We start from the raw sequence: 22,062 nt of genomic DNA, 5'->3' as shown, positions 1-22,062 counted from the left end.
ACAGGTTAACTGTCCTAACGTTTACTGTCTATCCACAGGTTAACTGTCCTAACGTTTACTGTCTATCCACAGGTTAACTGTCATAACATCTACTGTCTATCCACAGGTTAACTGTCATAACATCTACTCTCTATCCACAGGTGACTTTAACACTATCTGTTGCTTTGACACTACTATAACAATTTACATTTTGTATTTTATTGTATTGTATTCAATATGGGATACTTGATTCTGCCACCAATGTTACTGAGAAATGGCTGGAACTCATCCAGTGACAACATGAGAGACGGTGACCATGACAACCGACTGACCACACACTGCAGTGGTTAACTTGGGGTCAGGGGTAGCGTCAAAGACATAAAGGGGGAGCGTTAACTTTTTGTCAGCAGCATCACTTTTAGTTTCAAATCTCCCTGCGGTGAACCAAAGTAGAGCTGTGTACATCCTCATGCATGTGTACATTTGCAGACATGAAGATCTGCATATCTTGGTGCTTCAGTGTGGGAACATGGTTTGTGGTTATGTCTGCCTGTAAAGAGATCTGACCAGGTATAAGTAGATATTGGTGCCTCAGTGTGGGAACATAGTTTGTGGTTATGTCTGCCTGTAAAGAAATCTGACCAGGTATAAGTAGATCTTGGTGCCTCAGTGTGGGAACATGGTTTGTGGTTATGTCTGCCTGTAAAGAAATCTGACCAGGTATAAGTAGATCTTGGTGCCTCAGTGTGGGAACATGGTTTGTGGTTATGTCTGCCTGTAAAGAAATCTGACCAGGTATAAGTAGATCTTGGTGCCTCAGTGTGGGAACATGGTTTGTGGTTATGTCTGCCTGTAAAGAAATCTGACCAGGTATAAGTAGATCTTGGTGCCTCAGTGTGGGAACATGGTTTGTGGTTATGTCTGCCTGTAAAGAAATCTGACCAGGTATAAGTAGATCTTGGCAGACCGTCTGAAAAAAACGTCCTGAAGCTGAACAATACAAAACAACCTCAATCGTGCTCCAGTCTGGTAAATTGAACTATCAGATCATTATAATCTGATAAGATGTATATATAGTGCAACATTTTCATAGTGCAAAAAGTATGACAAATACTGTAAACATAGTAATCCCTGTGTGATGTCATTTGGTAACCTTTTTTTTGTATAGTCCATCTGTAGATGCTCTATCACTGGCCATCAAAATTAGGGCCAAATTAGAGCCGGGTCGAATGACATTTTCAAATTGGAATCGGGTCGTGGGAAACCCGGTCCAGTGCAGCCCAGTTTAACAACTGGTGCCAGCTCTATTAGAATTGGGGTGGTGACACCGTTACTATGCAACCACCAGCTGATCACTGCTGGATGCTGAGACCACGTTTAGCTAGCTCGTCTGGGCTTGTTGCTGTTAGCTAGCACATGGACAAGCAACACTGCTGTAGTCAGACATGACATGAATTAACACCATAGCTGGATCATTGAAGATTGAGGCCCCCAGTCCAGGGTTTCCCAATCCTCTCCTCAGGGACCATCAGACATTTCACATTTTGGTTTTAGCACTAAACTGGCACACCTGATTCAGTCTACTAACCATCAAACCCTGTAGTGCATCAAATTAATGCAGGTGTGCCTGTCTGGTGAACCCAGCGGAGAGGGTTGGAAAGTACTGCACCTACAGTGTAGTAGAAAACCCTGGTCCTGAAGTGCTGCAGAAAGAGGTTTGTCTAGTTAGAGCTTAGTCTGCAAATCATTCCTTTAGCTTGTGGAGTTAAATACTGCCCTCTTCTGGCTGTTGTGCAGAATGAGCTGTGTCAAGTAACTAAAGGCCTCTGGGTAAATTAGTGTGTGTTTGGTTTTCAGTGGTCCTAATCTGACACACCTGATTCATTCTACTAACCATCAAACCCTTTACTAATTGATGCAGATGTGCCTGTCTGTTGAACCCAGAGAAGAGGGTTGGGAAGTACTGCACCTTGTAGGCAACCGTGGTCCTGGAGGGGCCAAGGCAAATCATGTTTTGAATTTAACCAACCTGGAAGAACAGTTGTGTTGAATTTAGGCAATCACTGAACTGATCCCTACTGTGTGAGACTGGATTTGAATAACCCTAGTCTGAGCTTTCTCTGTCAATCATGCCTTTAGCTGGTTAAGTGAAATTGCTTCCCTCTTCTGGTAACTGTGAACAATGCTCCATGTCTCTGAGGCCTACCTAAACTGAAGGATCTGTCAACCATCTATTTAAAACATTTGTTCCCCCAGAATCCAACTTCTAAATAAGTGTGTGGCCCATTTGCAGGTGTGAGACAGTCATATGAATATGAAAACACCTTTATCAGATCAATTAATAAAAGGTCAATGACTAAAATATGCCCTTGATTGTTGTACTATTTGATGTTCCTGGTCAACCTGCCTCTTAGACAAACCACTTAGACCTTGTCTGACATCTGTCTTGACTACTACTGACTATAACTACTGTGTTCTGATCATATTACATACTATTTAGAATGGAGCCTGGTGAGCCGGCTGGATCTCATAGACAAACCACCTGGACCGTGTCTGACATCTGTCTTGACTACTACTGACTATAACTACTGTGTTCTGATCATATTACATACTATTTAGAATGGAGCCTGGTGAGCCGGCTGGATCTCATAGACAAACCACCTGGACCGTGTCTGACATCTGTCTTGACTACAACTGACTATAACTACTGTGTTCTAATCATACTACATACTATTTAGAATGGAGCCTGGTGAGCCGGCTGGATCTCATAGACAAACCACCTGGACCGTGTCTGACATCTGTCTTGACTACAACTGACTATAACTACTGTGTTCTAATCATACTACATACTATTTAGAATGGAGCCTGGTGAGCCGGCTGGATCTCATAGACAAACCACCTGGACCGTGTCTGACATCTGTCTTGACTACTACTGACTATAACTACTGTGTTCTGATCATACTACATACTATTTAGAATGGAGCCTGGTGAGCCGGCTGGATCTCTTACATTAATATTACGCTACATGGTTATCTGTCTGGTTATTACTACGCTATTTACAATGTAGTCTAGATAAAATGTATGCAATAAGCAACAAATAGTATGGATGAGCCTAGTACAGCATGCTAATGAGAATGTGTCTTCTACAGTCTATCCACTTATCTTATTATCAGCTAATTATAATCTGGGTCTGAAGTGACAATTATCTTCCTCAATAGCATGTAGTGAATTACACTAGATTAAGAATCTTAATTGCTATTTTATAATTATTTTGCCACTATGGCCTATTTATTGCCTTCCCTCCCTTATCCTACCTCATTTGCAAACACTGTATATAGACTTTTTCTATCGTATTATTGACTGTATGTTTGTTTATTCCGTGTGTAACTCTGTGTTGTTGTTTGTGTCGTACTGCTTTGCTTTATCTTGGCCAGGTTGCAGTTGTAAATGAGAACTTGTTCTCAACTAGCCTAACTGGATAAATAAAGGATAAATAAAAATAATAAAAACATTAAAAGGCTGAAATGAATGACTCAGTAGTAGACAATTCACATAGTATAAAACATTGTATTTTCTCATATCCATCAGCCCACTAGTTAGTATGGGGAGTCGGACATGGCCCGTGTGTTTAGTCTCATGGTAGAATCACATACCAGACTAGTACATTTACATTTACATTTAAGTCATTTAGCAGACGCTCTTATCCAGAGCGACTTACAAATTGGTGCTTTCACCTTATGACATCCAGTGGAACAGCCACTTTACAATAGTGCGTCTAGGTCTTTTAAGGGGGAGGGGAGAAGGATTACTTTATCCTATCCTAGGTATTCCTTAAAGAGGTGGGGTTTCAGGTGTCTCCGGAAGGTGGTGATTGACTCCGCTGTCCTGGCGTCGTGAGGGAGTTTGTTCCACCATTGGGGGGCCAGAGCAGCGAACAGTTTTGACTGGGCTGAGCGGGAACTGTACTTCCTCAGTGGTAGGGAGGCGAGCAGGCCAGAGGTGGATGAACGCAGTGCCCTTGTTTGGGTGTAGGGCCTGATCAGAGCCTGGAGGTAGTGAGGTGCCGTTCCCCTCACAGCTCCGTAGGCAAGCACCATGGTCTTGTAGCGGATGCGAGCTTCAACTGGAAGCCAGTGGAGAGAGCGGAGGAGCGGGGTGACGTGAGAGAACTTGGGAAGGTTGAACACCAGACGGGCTGCGGCGTTCTGGATGAGTTGTAGGGGTTTAATGGCACAGGCAGGGAGCCCAGCCAACAGCGAGTTGCAGTAATCCAGACGGGAGATGACAAGTGCCTGGATTAGGACCTGCGCCGCTTCCTGTGTGAGGCAGGGTCGTACTCTGCGGATGTTGTAGAGCATGAACCTACAGGAACGGGCCACCGCCTTGATGTTATTTGAGAACGACAGGGTGTTGTCCAGGATCACGCCAAGGTTCTTAGCGCTCTGGGACGAGGACACAATGGAGTTGTCAACCGTGATGGCGAGATCATGGAACGGGCAGTCCTTCCCGGGAGGAAGAGTAGCTCCGTCTTGCCGAGGTTCAGCTTGAGGTGATGATCCGTCATCCACACTGATATGTCTGCCAGACATGCAGAGATGCGATTCGCCACCTGGTCGTCAGAAGGGGGAAAGGAGAAGATTAATTGTGTGTCGTCTGCATAGCAATGATAGGAGAGACCATGTGAGGTTATGACAGAGCCAAGTGACTTGGTGTATAGCGAGAATAGGAGAGGGCCTAGAACAGAGCCCTGGGGGACACCAGTGGTGAGAGCACGTGGTGAGGAGACGGATTCTCGCCACGCCACCTGGTAGGAGCGACCTGTCAGGTAGGACGCAATCCAAGCGTGGGCCGCGCCGGAGATGCCCAACTCGGAGAGGGTGGAGAGGAGGATCTGATGGTTCACAGTATCGAAGGCAGCCGATAGGTCTAGAAGGATGAGAGCAGAGGAGAGAGAGTTAGCTTTAGCAGTGCGGAGCGCCTCCGTGATACAGAGAAGAGCAGTCTCAGTTGAATGACTAGTCTTGAAACCTGACTGATTTGGATCAAGAAGGTCATTCTGAGAGAGATAGCGGGAGAGCTGGCCAAGGACGGCACGTTCAAGAGTGTTATCAACGTGTGTCGGTTATGTTTGACTGAGTCTCTCAAACCAGTTTTGTCAGATGAACAATGTACTTAATGAAACCGACAGAATTTCCCTCCCATGAAAAGGCTGCATGGTTTTTAGGATTGATACTGTAGCTGTATCATTCATCTATGTTTTGTGTCCTCCTCCCACTCCTCCCACTCTCTCTGCTGGTTGTGATTGGTTGATTGAGGATTACGGAGCTCAGGGGCTGATCTATGATCCCTTGTCCCTATTACCTTATTCATTATGATCTAAAAGGCCAAACTGATCCTAGATCAGCACTCCTACTTTGAGAGGCGTACGGCCAGTGACCTCACAGACAGGAAACGACTAACCCTTCTCAGTGCTCTCTCACCCAACCCTCTCACTCAGCCTCAGAGAGCTCTCAAAGTTAACGTCTAACCCTTCTCAGTGCTCTCTCACCCAACCCTCTCTCTCAGCCTCAGAGAGCTCTCAAAGTTAACGTCTAACCCTTCTCAGTGCTCTCTCACCCAACCCACTCTCTCAGCCTCAGAGAGCTCTCAAAGTTAACGACTAACCCTTCTCAGTGCTCTCTCACCCAACCCTCTCTCTCAGCCTCAGAGAGCTCTCAAAGTGAATGTCTAACCCTTCTCAGTGCTCTCTCACCCAACCCTCTCTCTCAGCCTCAGAGAGCTCTCAAAGTTAACGACTAACCCTTCTCAGTGCTCTCTCACCCAACCCTCTCTCTCAGCCTGAAAGCTCTCAAAGTTAACGACTAACCCTTCTCAGTGCTCTCACCCAACCCTCTCTCTCACCCTCAGAGAGCTCTCAAAGTTAACGACTAACCCTTCTCAGTGCTCTCTCACCCAACCCTCTCTCTCAGTCTCAGAGCCCTCCAAGTTGTATTTTCTCCTCACTCTTGTTATTCTTACAACCCATTACGAACTGACCTTAGGTTCAATTGAGTCAGTTTGTCTGATATAATTCATTACAGATTAGACATGATGGGACACATGCAATCCTGTCAAGACTTGCATAGTGTGAAAGGTAATAAAACTGAAGGATTTTGTAAACCATGTAATGTTAAAGCCAGTACTGACGTGTCATTTCTTTGTACAGCCATTAGGCATGACAGTCAGGAATATGAGGTGATTTTAAGGATTTGCAATCATTGCAGGTTAAATCAAGCCTTAACAGGGCTTGCAGTGAAGGTGGAATACATTGCAGACGTTGCATTGCATCAATCAATTGTGTGCCAGGTCATCGACATCGTTGTAGGGCATCAGCTTGCTAAATGATGTGGTTAGTTGATATGTTAAAGACCTATACAGGTGTGAGATTAGGCATGTGTCTGCAATGTAGCTGACCTGGGACAAGGCCAGGATCTCTACACTGTGAAGCTGGGGCAGCTGTTGTGTCAGATCAGGCTACTTCTCATTGGTAGAGGTGGTAATGATCAGTAACATACAGTAGTTATCAACATAATAATGTAGCCTGTATCTGATGCTCTGATGATGTTTGATTCTCCTCCACTCAAAATATATTTTCAATTCCGATCACTGTTTACTCCCTTGCTCTTTAGTGTGTAGATGACTTCACACAACAGGTTATTCACTGGTGACTTTCTCTGGATTTTGGTGACTTCAAAAATCTCATATGGCAGAATTAAAACTTCTCTCTCTTCAGGAAAGGCTGAGTAAGAAGTTAGCTCAGCGCCAAAGCAAGTGTGGATCTCAAAGCAAGACACATTCTCAAAGTTGGCTAAGTCAGATCTTAAAGAGCTTGTGGCGAAGGTGCCGAAACGGATCTTGTGGTTGAGAACACTCAGATCAAACTTCTTGTTGGTTCTGTGAAAGGTTTCCTTACATGTCTCTTGTCTTTCTCTAAGAATCTGAATGGCGTCAGTCAGGTAGAAATGCAGTGCATGGTACCTGAATGATGTTGTCATATATGCAGAATCTTGAACTGCTTTGTTGAAGTCCACATAGATCGATTTGGAATTGGGTCTGGGTTTGTTATTCGTATACAGATAGAGCAATGGAATGCTGTGTATTCAAACTGTCTCCATGTGGTATAGCGTTCACAACATTCTGTAGACTTGACCTTTTGCGCAAATGGCATTATTTAGATAGAGTGCCAGGGCGAATTCCATTTCTTACACAAGCACACGCCGACACATTCAGATATACTACATACGCAGCCTAGTGGTCATCTGTTTTTTCACCCACACCCGCCCGCCATGGCTAATAACCCATCCACCTGACTGTATGTGATATGGTGAAAAACTGACCCCCACACTCAATATTTATTTGACATGGGGTGCATGACTTTGTTTAGTTTGATTTAGATATGTTTCTGCTTATTATTTCCAACATTTTGGTAGGCTATTTGTTAGACAACTTGTCAATAATTAGATACATGTAGCATCTATTTTGTCATTACAAGTATATGTTGCCCTTGAAGAATAAATAAAGCCTTGATCAACAGAACGATGTAAAAGATCAATAGAATGAATGCTAGGTGACATCGGTGAAGTTCTGTCATATTTCACCTTGCAAAGATGTTTAGGGTCTGTGGAGAAAATACAAGAACCCAACAAATAAATTGAAATAATTGCTGTGGAAAATGTCCAAATGAAATCATTTTGAGCGGTTGTAAGGAAAAAGACAGCTGTGGAAACGACCAAGGTGTTTCTGATGAGATTTTATTTTGGCTTTGATGCATATTTTATGTGGTTAAAATATGATCAGGTTTTATGTTGCTTTTACGATGAAGACAGCACCCCTACAGATAGTATCGAACTGAGCATTGCATTCTGTCAAAATGCAGAAATAAATAAATAATATTTCTCCACTCCTGTTCCCAAGTCCAAGCTTTACCTACATGTGGTGTATCATTTTACTGCAAAAAGTGTTAATTTCTGCAGGGGTTGATATTGCGGCTATATGAGAGGTTATAAATCCACTTTGGGCTAGGGGGCAGAATTTTCACGTCCGGATAAAAAGCGTGCCCAAAGTAAACTGCCTATTACTCAGGCCCAGAAGCTAGGATATGCATATGGGTGGTAATATTGGATGGAAAACACTCTAAAGTTTCTAAAACTGTTAAAATAATGTCTGTGAGTATAACAGAACTGATTTGGCAGGCGAAACCCTGAGCACAATCCATCCAGGGAATATTTTATTTTAGGTCATTGTGTTTTCCAATGCATTTCTATGGGAAACCTGATTTATTAGGGCCCAGATTGCAGTTCCTACGGCTTCCACTAGATGTCAACAGTCTTTAGAAATTGTTCAATGTTTTTCTTTTGAGAAATGAAGAAGTAGTCCTATTCTTTCCATGTGTCACTTAGATGAACTCAAGTCTTTTTGTGCTTGTGAACAGGAGCACGCACCTCGTTATTTTTCTCCGGTATTGGAAACGGTTTATTCCGTCTTAAATTCGATTGATTATTTACATTTTAGTGTACCTGAGGTTGGATTAGAAACATTGTTTGAAATGTTTGGACTAAGTTTACAGGTAATTTATTAGATACTTTGTAGTCAAGTTGGGCAAGTTGGAACCGAAGTATTTCTGAATCAAACGCGCCAAATAAATTGAAATTTGGGGGATATAAAGAAGGAATTTATCGAACAAAACGACCAGTCATTGTGTCAATGAGACATTTGGGATTGCAAAAAGATTATCTTCAAAGATAAGGCATTTATTATATCGATATTTCTGACTTTTGTGTCGCACCTGCCTGGTTGAAAAATGGTTTTCATGTTATTGTAAGCGGGGTGCTGTCCTCAGATAATCACATGGTGTGCTTTTGCCGTAAAGCCTTTTTGAAATGACACAGTGGCTGGATTAACAAGAAGTTAAGCATTTCCGGGTGGTCTACTCTCAATAAGAACGTGGACTGGATTAATTATTTTTATGATAATCAACAGCGCTTTAACAAGTATACCAGAGATGCTATTAAAGGTTTTGCAGAACAGACTGAAGCAACCAGCTGGATGGCTTGGCAGAATAGAATTGCATTAGATATGTTAATGGCTGAAAAGGGAGAAGTATGCGTGATGATCAGGACCATGTTTGTGCTTACATCCCAAATAACACAGCTCCAGACGAATCAGTGACTGAAGCCTCAGCTGGTTTGACCACCCTGGCTCACGGTTTGTCAGAAAACTATGGGGTGGATACTTCTCTGACTAATTGGGTTTGATAGTACGTTTGGAAAATGGAAAAATGTTATGATCACTGTGTTATGGGCTACATTCACCTGTGTGACTGTTTTAGTTTTATGTGGCTGTTGTCTAATTCCCTGTGTGCGAGGCCTTATTTCCAGGACTCTGGAGAAATCGATGACACAATAGATGGTGCGGTATGGGCCGATTCCAGGTTCTGACCCGTGGAGGACTGAATGCATGTCTACAGAACAAGTGTACGAATCTGGATCTTTTATTTGTGGGGAATTTATATTTGATGAGACCATTTTTGATGTTTAGGGAGGCTAGGTTGTATCCCATCTCAATATTCGACTGTTTTTTTATGAAGATTGTAACGAAAATCGGGATAAGAAGAGTTATGATTCTGATGTAGGCCTGAGAAACAGTTGTGGCAAATGCAAGTATGGGGTTTAGGTTTAGGTGATGTTTTGATGACAAGAAATATCTCTATTAAAAATAGAAATGAGCTTTTTAATATTACAATATAACTACATGTGTGATTGGATGTATAATATTTAATCAAAGGGTGGATATGTTAAGGGAATTTTTATCTATAATGACTAATTATGTATACATTTCAATCAGGATGAATTAAAAGACTTATGTTACTGTACATGTATGAATTTTCTCTGTTGCTCTCAGTATTGAATATAATGTAGTCAGGAGTTTAGTACAATGACGGTCTGTTCCTTTGTACAAATGAATGAACTATCTCCAGATGGCAGGGACGGACTATCTCCAGACTGTCTAGAATGCTGATTTACAGTGACTGACCTTGGCTCTAGGCGAGGAGGGAAGGCTTGAGATCTATAGAGCCTTTCTACCAGTGTCAAGAAGAGACAGAATATTTAGAAAACGCTGACGTCATTTTCAGTTTATAACCTGTGGCAAAATGTGTATGAACTGAGTACTCTTTTGAATTAAACGCTGTTACCTGACTTTTAAGACCGGGGCTCTGTCCATTCTTATAAAATATAGGGTCTTACAAACCCTTCGAATGCATTGACAGAGTGTTTAATTTTGATTGGGAAATAAAACATAGGAATTTAGAATTCCTTCAACAAGACAGCAGATACCTCCATACCCAAACAACATGAAGTGTCTGTCATCACCACCTCTGAGTAGACAGCAGATACCTCCATACCCAAACAATAGGAAGTGTCTGTCATCACCACCTCTGAGTAGACAGCAGATACCTCCATACCCAAACAATATGAAGTGTCTGTCATCACCACCTCTGAGTAGACAGAAGGTACCTCCATACCCAAACAATATGAAGTGTCTGTCAGCACCACCTCTGAGTAGACAGCAGATACCTCCATACCCAAACAACATGAAGTGTCTGTCATCACCACCTCTGAGTAGACATTTACATTTAAGTCATTTAGCAGACGCTCTTATCCAGAGCGACTTACAAATTGTTGCATTCACCTTATGACATCCAGTGGAACAGTAGTGCATCTAAATCTTTTAAGGGGGAGGGGGGGTGAGAGGGATTACTTTATCCTATCCTAGGTATTCCTTAAAGAGGTGGGGTTTCAGGTGTCTCCGGAAGGTGGTGATTGACTCCGCTGTCCTGGCGTCGTGAGGGAGTTTGTTCCACCATTGGGGGGCCAGAGCAGCGAACAGTTTTGACTGGGCTGAGCGGGAACTGTACTTCCTCAGTGGTAGGGAGGCGAGCAGGCCAGAGGTGGATGAACGCAGTGCCCTTGTTTGGGTGTAGGGCCTGATCAGAGCCTGGAGGTACTGAGGTGCCGTTCCCCTCACAGCTCCGTAGGCAAGCACCATGGTCTTGTAGCGGATGCGAGCTTCAACTGGAAGCCAGTGGAGGGAGCGGAGGAGCGGGGTGACGTGAGAGAACTTGGGAAGGTTGAACACCAGACGGGCTGCGGCGTTCTGGATGAGTTGTAGGGGTTTAATGGCACAGGCAGGGAGCCCAGCCAACAGCGAGTTGCAGTAATCCAGACGGGAGATGACAAGTGCCTGGATTAGGACCTGCGCCGCTTCCTGTGTGAGGCAGGGTCGTACTCTGCGGATGTTGTAGAGCATGAACCTACAGGAACGGGCCACCGCCTTGATGTTAGTTGAGAACGACAGGGTGTTGTCCAGGATCACGCCAAGGTTCTTAGCGCTCTGGGACGAGGACACAATGGAGTTGTCAACCGTGATGGCGAGATCATGGAACGGGCAGTCCTTCCCCGGGAGGAAGAGCAGCTCCGTCTTGCCGAGGTTCAGCTTGAGGTGGTGATCCGTCATCCACACTGATATGTCTGCCAGACATGCAGAGATGCGATTCGCCACCTGGTCATCAGAAGGGGGAAAGGAGAAGATTAATTGTGTGTCGTCTGCATAGCAATGATAGGAGAGACCATGTGAGGTTATGACAGAGCCAAGTGACTTGGTGTATAGCGAGAATAGGAGAGGGCCTAGAACAGAGCCCTGGGGACACCAGTGGTGAGAGCACGTGGTGTGGAGACGGATTCTCGCCACGCCACCTGGTAGGAGCGACCTGTCAGGTAGGACGCAATCCAAGCGTGGGCCGCGCCGGAGATGCCCAACTCGGAGAGGGTGGAGAGGAGGATCTGATGGTTCACAGTATCGAAGGCAGCCGATAGGTCTAGAAGGATGAGAGCAGAGGAGAGAGAGTTAGCTTTAGCAGTGCGGAGCGCCTCCGTGATACAGAGAAGAGCAGTCTCAGTTGAATGACTAGTCTTGAAACCTGACTGATTTGGATCAAGAAGGTCATTCTGAGAGAGATAGCGGGAGAGCTGGCCAAGGACGGCACGTTCAAGAGTTTTGGAGAGAAAAGAAAGAAGGGATACTGGTCTGTAGTTGTTGACATCGGAGGGATCGAGTGTAGGTTTTTTCAGAAGGGGTGCAACTCTCGCTCTCTTGAAGACGGAAGGGACGTAGCCAGCGGTCAGGGATGAGTTGATGAGCGAGGTGAGGTAAGGGAGAAGGTCTCCGGAAATGGTCTGGAGAAGAGAGGAGGGGATAGGGTCAAGCGGGCAGGTTGTTGGGCGGCCGGCCGTCACAAGACGCGAGATTTCATCTGGAGAGAGAGGGAGAAAGAGGTCAGAGCACAGGGTAGGGCAGTGTGAGCAGAACCAGCGGTGTTGTTTGACTTAGCAAACGAGGATCGGATGTCGTCGACCTTCTTTTCAAAATGGTTGACGAAGTCATCTGCAGAGAGGGAGGAGGGGGGGGGGGAGGAGGATTCAGGAGGGAGGAGAAGGTTGCAAAGAGCTTCCTAGGGTTAGAGGCAGATGCTTGGAATTTAGAGTGGTAGAAAGTGGTTTTAGCAGCAGAGAGAGAAGAGGAAAATGTAGAGAGGAGGGAGTGAAAGGATGTCAGGTCCGCAGGGAGGCGAGTTTTCCTCCATTTCCGCTCGGCTGCCCGGAGCCCTGTTCTGTGAGCTCGCAATGAGTCGTCGAGCCACGGAGCGGGAGGGGAGGACCGAGCCGGCCTGGAGGATAGGGGACATAGAGAGTCAAAGGATGCAGAAAGGGAGGAGAGGAGGGTTGAGGAGGCAGAATCAGGAGATAGGTTGGAGAAGGTTTGAGCAGAGGGAAGAGATGATAGGATGGAAGAGGAGAGAGTAGCGGGGGAGAGAGAGCGAAGGTTGGGACGGCGCGATACCATCCGAGTAGGGGCAGTGTGGGAAGTGTTGGATGAGAGCGAGAGGGAAAAGGATACAAGGTAGTGGTCGGAGACTTGGAGGGGAGTTGCAACGAGGTTAGTGGAAGAACAGCATCTAGTAAAGATGAGGTCAAGCGTATTTCCTGCCTTGTGAGTAGGGGGGAAGGTGAGAGGGTGAGGTCAAAAGAGGAGAGGAGTGGAAAGAAGGAGGCAGAGAGGAATGAGTCAAAGGTAGACGTGGGGAGGTTAAAGTCGCCCAGAACTGTGAGAGGTGAGCCGTCCTCAGGAAAGGAGCTTATCAAGGCATCAAGCTCATTGATGAACTCTCCGAGGGAACCTGGAGGGCGATAAATGATAAGGATGTTAAGCTTGAAAGGGCTGGTAACTGTGACAGCATGGAATTCAAAGGAGGCGATAGACAGATGGGTAAGGGGAGAAAGAGAGAATGACCACTTGGGAGAGATGAGGATCCCGGTGCCACCACCCCGCTGACCAGAAGCTCTCGGGGTGTGCGAGAACACGTGGGCAGATGAAGAGAGAGCAGTAGGAGTAGCAGTGTTGTCTGTGGTGATCCATGTTTCCGTCAGTGCCAAGAAGTCGAGGGACTGGAGGGAGGCATAGGCTGAGATGAACTCTGCCTTGTTGGCCGCAGATCGGCAGTTCCAGAGGCTACCGGAGACCTGGAACTCCACGTGGGTCGTGCGCGCTGGGACCACCAGATTAGGTGGCCGCGGCCACGCGGTGTGGAGCGTTTGTATGGTCTGTGCAGAGAGGAGAGAACAGGGATAGACAGACACATAGTTGACAGGCTACACAAGAGGCTACGCTAATGCAAAGGAGATTGAATGACAAGTGGACTACACGTCTCGAGTGTTCAGAAAGTTAAGCTTACGTAGCAAGAATCTTATTGACTAAAATGATTAAAATGATACAGTACTGCTGAAGTAGGCTAGCTGGCAGAGGCTGCGTTGTTGACTATGTAGGCTAGCTGGCATTGGCTGCGTTGTTGACACTACACTAATCAAGTCGTTCCGTTGAGTGTAATAGTTTCTACTGTGCTGCTATTCGGGGCTAGCTGGCTAGCTAGCAGTATTGATTACGTTACGTTGCGTTAAAAGAACGACAATAGCTGGCTAGCTAACCTAGGAAATCGCTCTAGACTACACAATTATCTTTGATACAAAGACGGCTATGTAGCTAGCTATGTAGCTAGCTACGATCAAACAAATCAAGCCGTTGTACTGTAATGAAATTAAATGAAAAATGTGATACTACCTGTGGAGCGAAGCGAAATGCGACCGGATTAAATGAGTAGACAGCAGATACCTCCATACCCAAACAATATGAAGTGTCTGTCATCACCACCTCTGAGTAGACAGCAGATACCACCATACCAAAACATACAGATTGTATGAAGTATACAGCAGCTATGACTAACCTTCATTCACACGTTCATTATCTCTTCTGTCATACCTCTCTCTCTCCCTCCCTCTTTACAACTCTCTATCATCCCCCTCTCTCTCTCTCTCTCTCCCTCCCTCCCTCCCTCTTTACAACTCTCTATCATCCCCCTCCCCCCTCTCTCCCTCCCAGGATAATGGACATCACCCAGTCATCAGTGTTGTGTTTTGTCAACGACACCTCAGGCAGTATGAGTGATGACATCACTGAGGCAAAGAGAGTGTCCTTCTCCATCATGGACAGTAATAGAGGAACCCAGCAGGAACCTTCATCATACATCCTGGTCCCCTTCAATGACCCCGGTGGGTGTTAGCCTGGTCCCAGATCAGCAGGAACATACATCCTGGTCCCCTTCAACGACCCAGGTAGGTGTTAGCCTGTTCCCAGATCAGCAGGAACATACATCCTGGTCCCCTTCAACGACACCGGTGGGTGTTAGCCTGGTCCCAGATCAGCAGGAACATACATCCTGGTCCCCTTCAACGACCCCAGTGGGTGTTAGCCTGGTCCCAGATCAGCAGGAACATACATCCTGGTCCCCTTCAACGACCCAGGTGGGTGTTAGCCTGGTCCCAGATCAGCAGGAAAATACATCCTGGTCCCCTCAAGGACATAGGTGGGTGTTAGCATGGTCCCAGATCAGCAGTAACATACATCCTGGTCCCATCCAATGACCCAGTTGGGTGTTAGCCTAGTCCCAGATCAGCAGTAACATACATCCTGGTCCCCTCAAGGACACAGGTGGGTGTTAGCATGGTCCCAGATCTGTTAGTGCTGTCCAACTACAACATTATTGTTACATCACATGACTAATGCTTCCCTGAAATTGGAGCCGGATAACTCTTTTAACCCAAAGTTCTTTTACTTGTGTGGAATATATTTTCACTTCTGTTCAAATCTTACGCAATCAGTCCTTTGGTGTGTGTGTGTGTGTGTGTGTGTGTGTGTGTGTGTGTGTGTGTGTGTGTGTGTGTGTGTGTGTGTGTGTGTGAGTTTGTGTGTGTGTGTGTGTGTGTGTGAGTTTGTGTGTGTGTGTGTGTGTGTGTGTTTGCAGGATTTGGGCCTCTGATCATCACAACAAATGCAGACATTTTCAAACAGAGTGTTAACTCTGTGACAGCAACAGGAGGAGGAGAGCTGTGTCTGTCAGGACTGCAGGTGTGTGTTTGTGTGTGTGTGTGTGTGTGTGTTCAGGCGATGTCATGAGCCTTCCTACACTGGCTTCCTGTTAAGGCAAGGGCTGATTTCAAGGTTTTACTGCTAACCTACAATGCATTACATGGGCTTGCTCCTACCTATCTTTGCGATTTGGTCCTGCCGTACATACCTACACGTACGCTACGGTCGCAAGAAGCAGGCCTCCTAATTGTCCCTAGAATTTCTAAGCAAACAGCTGGAGGCATCGTTTCCTCTTATAGAGCTCCATTTTTATGGAATGGTCTGCCTACCCATGTGAGGAGACACAGACTCGGTCTCAACCTTTAAGTCTTTATTGAAGACTGATCTCTTCAGTAGGTCCTATGATTGAGTGTAGTCTGGCCCAGGGGTGTGAAGGTGAAAGGAAAGGAGCAACAAACCGCCCTTGCTGTCTCTGCCTGGCCGGTTCCACTCTCTCAACTCTCAACTGTTCTACCTGCGGCTATGGAACCCTGACCTGTTCACTGTGATTACTATTATTTGACCAAGCTGGTAATTTATGAACATTTGAACATCTTGGCCATGTTCTGTTATAATCTCAACCCGGCACAGCCAGAAGAGGACTGGCCACCCCACATAGCCTGGTTCCTCTCTAGGTTTCTTCCTAGGTTTTGGCCTTTCTAGGGAGTTTTTCCTAGCCACCGTGCTTCTGCACCTGCATTGCTTGCTGTTTGGGGTTTTAGGCTGGGTTTCTGTACAGCACTTGATATATCAGCTGATGTAAGAAGGGCAAAATAAATACATTTGATTTAATTAGCAAATGTTACTTTCACATTCCCAATATGAAGGCTGTATTTGAACGTCTGCATTTGAAATGTGGTTGCCTGTTTTAGTAACTCTGCCAGAGCTGGTTAGTTAGACTGAACATGTTATTTCCCATAGAGTTCCAGTACTTGATCCCAGTGTGGTCTGACTCTCTGATGTGTGTGTTGTAATTCCCAGCTGGCCCTCATGGAGGCGCCACCCTCCTCTGAGATCTACATGTTCACTGATGCTCCTGCTAAAGACAATGCACTGGAGCGCACACACACACACACACACACACACACACACACACACACACACACACACACACACACACGCACGCACCACTGGAGGCTGGTCTGACATGCTATAGGAGGGCAGGTTCATTGTAATGGCTGGAATGGAATAAATGGAACAGTACCAAACACGTCAAATATATGGAAACCCCATTACAACGAGCCCATCCTCCTATAATTCCTCCCACCATCCTCCACTGACTGTCACCAGCCTCATTGAGAGAACCAAGTCTGTGGTTGCTTTAGCTTTCACTACTGTGTATCTCTCTATCTTTCCTTTATCTTTCTCACTGTATCTCTCTCCCTCTCTCTCTCTCTTTATCTCTCTCGCTCGCTCTCTGCATTTCAATGTATCCTCTTTCCATTCTCCCATATTTTCATTACTTTCCTACACATCCATCCTTTATTCTGTCATGAACATTTCTCTACCTCTCCTCTCCTCTCCTCTCCTCTCCTCTCCTCTCCTCTCCTCTCCTCTCCTCTCCTCTCCTCTCCTCTCCTCTCCTCTCCTCTCCTCTCCTCTCCTCTCCTCTCCTCTCTCTAACTCCTCTGCTCTAATCTCTCTAACTCCTCTCCACTCCTCTCTCTCCTCTCCTTTCTCCACCTCTCCTCTCCTTTCTCCACTCCTCTCTCTACCTTTCCTCTCTCTACCTCTCCTCTCTCTACCTTTCCTCTCTCTACCTCTCCTTTCTCTACCTCTCCTCTCTCTACCTCTCCTCTCTACCTCTGCCCTCTCTACCTTTGCCCTCTCTACCTCTCCTCTCTCTACCTCTCCTCTCTCTATCTCTGACCTCTCTACCTCTGACCTCTCTAACTCTCCTCTCTCTACCTCTCCTCTCTCTACCTCTCCCCCTCTCCTCTCTCTACCTCTCCACCTCTCCCCTCTCTACCTCTCCCCTCTCTACCTCTCCTCTACTCTCTCTACCTCTCCTCCTCTCTACCTTTCATTTCCTCTCCTCTCTCCACCTCTCGTTTCCTCTCTCTACCTTTCCTTTCCTTCCCTCTCTCTACCTCTCCTCTCCCTACCTCTCATTTCCTCTCTCTGCCTCTCCTGCCTCTACCTTTCCTCCTCAGGTGACCTTCATGTTGAATGATAACCTACGCTCCAGTTGCCGTTGTCGTAGGCATTCCGTGGATGGAATCAGGACATTGCCATCAGGCCATTGAGGTCACCAAGGAGGATCTGCCCCGGTTCACCAGCGTCATCGAGGACACCTCTGCTGCAGCACAGATATGGTACTGTCTTGACTTACAGGGTATTAACCAATGTCCTCCAGCTCAGTTGTCAAAGAGGGCCGTCCTCTAACAGGTAACAAAAAATCCCAGAAGTAACTTCATCTTGGCCCTGGTCGAGGTAAAGAGGGTTAAACCAAGGCCTTATAGTGTTAATACATGATCTTATGATAAGCTGTGAGGTCTCCTCTTCAGGAGACGTCTGTGTGTGTGTTAAAACCTGTTCTGAGTGTTGTGACCTTCAGACACTATCAGAAGGCTTCTACGTTCAGACTCCTCCTGTCCGGATCCCACCGTGGTTATCTGGTTTTCTGAGAAGAGAAGGCTGTCACAGACCTGATGAAACCAGCCCCCTGTCAGAAGATGCTTACACTTGTTCACCTTGTTATGACCCTGTACCTGTGATGAAAGGTTTTGATCAAACCCACTTCTGAGTTTTTTCTTGCTGATAAGAAGGTTCCTGTTGTCAGGGGAGGTTGGATTTATTAAAATGTTGTTGTCAGGGAAAGTTACGTAAGGGGGATTGGGGAGGCTATATGAGTTACAGGATGTGTTAGACATTATGCAGAACCTGGGGAGAGCTATCATAAGCTGTTATACTACACTCTTTACCAACTTCTGCCTACAATTTTATTACTAAAGGAGTATTTTTTAATACTTAAACAAAGAGTCTGTGTTTCCTTTCCATTACTAATGTATGCTTGATAATTAAATAGACCTGATCATTTGTTGAAGAAATTGACCAACAAAGGCCTCGGGGTCAGGGGTAGAAGCCAACGGAACCCTGCAGTCGCTAGGCGGCACCGGTGGCGGCGACTTCCTGGATACCATGGCCAGGGTCCTGCAGTGGGAGTTTGTGGTGCGTCTGAGGGGAGAAGGCCATGCAGCCGAAAAGAGTCGGATTTTAAAACGTTGTTGCTATTGAACATGCCATACAAACAAAGGCATTTTAATTAGTACAGTGGGGCAAAAAAGTATTTAGTCAGCCACCAATTGTGCAAGTTCTCCCACTTAAAAAGATGAAAGAGGCCTGTAATTTTCATCATAGGTACACTTCAACTATGACAGACAAAATGAGAAAAAAAATACAGAAAATCACATTGTAGGATTTTTAATGAATTGATTTGCAAATTATAGTGGAAAATAAGTATTTGGTCACCTACAAACAAGCAAGATTTCTGGCTCTCACAGACCTGTAACTTCTTCTTTAAAAGGCTCCTCTGTCCTCCACTCGTTACCCACTGGGAATGTGATGAAAGAAACAAAAGCTGAAATAAATCATTCTGTCTACTATTATTCTGACTTTTCACATTCTTAAAATAAAGTGGTGATCCTAACTGACCTAAGACAGGGATTTTTTTTTTTTGGATTAGATGTCAGGAAATGAGTCTAAATGTGTTTGGCTAAGGTGTATGTAATCTCCCGACTTCAACTGCATATGTGATGATTGTGAGGTGCTATACAAATTTGACCGTCACAAGATGGGACTTCAAATAGGCCTATGGCACATCAACGGGAACTGTAGCCTACTGTTTAGATGGGTTAACCTCTTAAGTCGACCCTCTACTTTTTTGAACATTCTGTTAAAAATCGCGCAACATTTCAGCGCCCTGCTACTCATGCCAGGAATATAGTATATGCATTTGCTTAGTCTGTGTGGATAGAAAACACTCAGACGTTTATAAAACTGGTTAAATCACTGCTGTGGCTTTACCAGAACGGCATTTACATCGAAAAGCACAGGAAAAACTGATCACTGAAAATGGGAAAAATATATCCATGCGCTACTTGAACCCATTGATAAAGGTGAACCACAATTAATTGACTGAGGTTGCAGTACCTACAGCTTCCACACGGTGTCTAGAGTCTTGTCATTTCCCTTCGAGTTTTTTCTTGGTCAAACACATGCGAGACACCGTATTTCTTCAGGTCTAGGACCGGATATTTTCGTTGAGTTTCTAGCCGGACATTTTTCCAGACGGACAGCTAATGATCTTTACATCGCCTCCTGATGAATTTTATCGCTTATTAACGTTTACTAATACCTAAAGTTGCATTACAAAAGTATTTCGAAGTGTTTTGTGAAAGTTTATCTTCGACTTTTTGAATTTTAAAAAATGACGTTACGTTTTGAAACAATTTTTTTTTCGTTTATCACACAGTCTACATATAACGATATCTAGGCTTTATATGGACCGATTTAATCGAAATAAAGACCCAATAGTGTTTATGGGACATCTCGGAGTGCCAACAAAGAAGATGGTGAAAGGTAAGGACTGTTTTCTATTTTATTGTGCGGTTTGTGTAACGCCGAAATGCTAATTATTTTGTTTACGTCCCCTGCGTGGCTTTTGTGTTGTAGTGTATTGGAGCATGCTATCAGATAATAGCTTCTCATGCTTTCGCCGAAAAGCATTTTAAAAATCTGACTTGTTGCCTGGATTCACAACGAGTGTAGCTTTAATTCGATACCCTGCATGTGTATTTTAATGAACGTTTGAGTTTTAACTAATACTATTAGCATTTAGCGTAGCGCATTTGCATTTCCAGAGCTCTAGTTGGGACGCAAGCGTCTCAGGTAGAAGCAAGAGGTTAAATAGAAACTGAAATCTGGACACTGACTGTATGTCTTTAATTTAGGGATCCCTTAACGCTCGGATCCCGTTAGCGGGATAGATTTGACAACATCCGGTGAAATTGCAGAGTGCCAAATTCAAACTGCAGAAACATAAATATTTAACATTCATACAAATACAAGTGTAATACATCAAAATAAAGCTTAACCTCTTAGAACTCCTGGTCTATACTGCCCCTGTTGGAGAAAGTGCGTACCCATAGTAAACTGAAAATATTTTTACCCAAAATTGCTAATATATGCATATAAAAAACATTATTGAATAGAAAACGCTCTAAAGTTTCTAAAACCGTTTAAATTATGTCTGTATGTAAAGCAGAAGTCTCAGGAGAGCCATTCTCCCAAACACTCTGTCAACAATGGAAAAGTTGGGTCTACTTTGACGTCATCGCCAACACCCTTCCCAGGAACAGTCTCTATCAGTTCAGCGCGATGTCTGCTTTCAAATGGCGCGTTCACTGTGAGAATCGCACGAGCCCTGCACCTTTGGTGCGCGAAATTCCGCGTGTCCCTCTCAAAACCGGGCACTCTATTGCGCGCGGCCGATTTGGAGTACGTCTTTTTCCAACATGCAGCATTCGAAGCCGGTTTGTCTGTTAGCGCTGTCCTTTGTTCTACATGCTAAAAACATCATAAAGCTCGATTTTCCACATCGTTTGACCAGTTTAATCGACATATAATATGTAAATTGGAAGTTTTAATGCGCAGAGTGCTGGACCAGAAGTCATTTTTGATGCATTCCAGCTGAAGCTGTTAGCGTATGCTAATACAGGGACACACAACGTGAAACCAAACGATGTATTGGGTAAGTATGACTCCTTCTACGTCTTCTGATGGAAGAACATCAAAGGTAAGGGAATATTTATGTGGTTATTTTGGGTTTCTGTGGACTCCAAACGTACTGCTAATATCGGAGTGCCGACTCCTAGTATAGCCAAGTGAACGATGTCTGTAACGTTAACAATAAATGTAATACAGCGGTTGCATTAAGAAGAAGTGTATCTTTGTAACTATATGTAGAACATGTATATTTAGTCATGTTTATTGCTTGTTATCTGACGTTATCTGTCGGAGCTATCATCATTTCTCCTGACATTTGAGTAGCATGTTTTTTTTTTAAATGTTGTCAACCGAGATTTATGGATATTATATAGCATATTATTGAAAAAAAATTAAATGTACTGTGTAACATGTAATATTACTGTCATCTGATGAAGATTTTCAAAAGGTTAGTGAATTATTTATTTTTTAATCCTACTTTTAAATTTTATTTTTTCTGGGACAAAATGGCCGCCGCTTGCCTTTTATTTCGGTGGTGATCTAATATAAATATGTGCTATGTTTTCGCCGTAAAACATTTTAGAAATCTGACTTGCTGGGTAGATAAACAACTTGTTTATCTTTCATTTGAGCTATTTTACTTGTTAATGTGTGGAGGTTAAATATTTTTAGGAATATTTTTTCTCATTGTGCGTTATGCTAATGAGCTTGAGCCCTAGTCACGAACCCGCATACGGTATTGGTGGACTATGAGGTTAACTCTAATCCTGCTAGGATCTGATTTCTTGCTTTGACTCATCT

The 22,062-nt window shown here is 44.6% G+C and overlaps 1 pseudogene; it reads right to left on the bottom strand.

The window, feature by feature from the left end:
* Positions 1-6,521: 6,521 nt before the first annotated feature.
* LOC135561601 (ecto-ADP-ribosyltransferase 5-like) lies at positions 6,522-7,306 on the bottom strand (annotated as a pseudogene).
* Between the last annotated feature and the right edge of the window lie 14,756 nt (positions 7,307-22,062).

Source organism: Oncorhynchus nerka, linkage group LG18, assembly GCF_034236695.1.
Source record: "Oncorhynchus nerka isolate Pitt River linkage group LG18, Oner_Uvic_2.0, whole genome shotgun sequence".
Taxonomy (NCBI): Eukaryota; Metazoa; Chordata; class Actinopteri; order Salmoniformes; family Salmonidae; genus Oncorhynchus; species Oncorhynchus nerka.
This window is presented reverse-complemented; position numbering and strand designations above follow the sequence as displayed.